Here is a 1,370-nt window from a genome sequence, read left to right on the forward strand (position 1 = left end):
GCTACGCTTGATATAAGTAGCTCTTCCTTGCTGGGGCGGAAAAAAAACTTTAACAACTTTTTGCTGGTCTGAGCAGGTTTAGGGTGGTTTTCCAACTTGATGAGGTTGATCTCCACAATTAGTGCTCTTCTTCCTGACCTAATGTTCCACTTGATACTAGCAGAAGTGTAAAAGAAGAGCCTGAGTCAACATAGCTGGCAGCATGAATGTTTGGCTGTAATTTAGTATGACAGTTTATGACACTGAATTCTGAGATAGGTCAGTGTAGTGAAGTGTGCCGTGTCATCCAGGAAGTCTAACTCATATTTCTCTTGAACCTTGAACACATTTATGAATGTGATCCCTCACTTTCTAACAATTCTGCTGTTATTTTGCTGAATAATAAATCTAAGAAAAGGTACATTTGATATTTTTCAGCATGGCACACGTAATACTCAAATGAGGTGTTTTTAGGAAGTAGAAGTTTGTTTTCGAAGGTCTATGAAATGTTACTAGGTTAGAGATCTTTATTAGCTGCTGGAAAATCCTGACTGTAAAATATTTTACATACTGTTCTCCAGTGTTAAAATAGTGTTACCCAGTTTTTATGTTCTTGAATGTGAAGCAATGATCACAGAATTTGGAGTGCATGAGACATTGCAGGCTTATTGCAGTATGAAGGTTTTCTTCGACCACTGTCATTTTTATTTAAGGGTTTGACAGCTAACTTCCAGATCTTCCAGATCGCTATTTAAAGTCAGTTCAGGAGAAAAGCCCTGCACCGTTGTGCAACAGACTGATGCTCTTAAGTTGGAGTGCAGGTGGAAGAGTAGAAAAAAGGTATTTGAGGCTCTAAAGAGCTGTAAGGTCTGCGTATTTCAGAACACACTCATAGAACAAAAATAACAAAAACAATCCCAGGAATATATTTACAATGCACAGCATATAGACTCTGTGTGTGTGTGTGTGTGTGTGTGTGTGTGTGTGTGTATAAGTTATATATGTAGCGAATCAGCTCATTCATGGGGAAATATGAATAATTAATCATAACTAGTTATAATTAATTATAAATATTTGACGCTACATATATTTTAAAATACATTTATTTCATACTAAGTATAGTTCTAATCTATTAACATATTTACTGACATCGCTCAAGACTTACTGATATAAAAATTATAACTAAACTTTGTTTGGAGTACTACTTGTGCACAATGCACATTTCTTAATATTAAGCCTAAAATGTGTTTTAATGCCACTACTGATGAGAATTGTGTGATCTTTGAATAATATGGGTCTTTAAATGCAAGAAATTTAAGTGCACCTAAAGTTTACTTGCAATAGCACAATCTAATATACTTCAGTATATCTTTAGTTGGACTTCAGCACTA

Source organism: Sinocyclocheilus rhinocerous, unplaced genomic scaffold (genome assembly GCF_001515625.1).
Source record: "Sinocyclocheilus rhinocerous isolate Xijiao unplaced genomic scaffold, SAMN03320098_v1.1 scaffold126, whole genome shotgun sequence".
NCBI classification, from domain to species: domain Eukaryota; kingdom Metazoa; phylum Chordata; class Actinopteri; order Cypriniformes; family Cyprinidae; genus Sinocyclocheilus; species Sinocyclocheilus rhinocerous.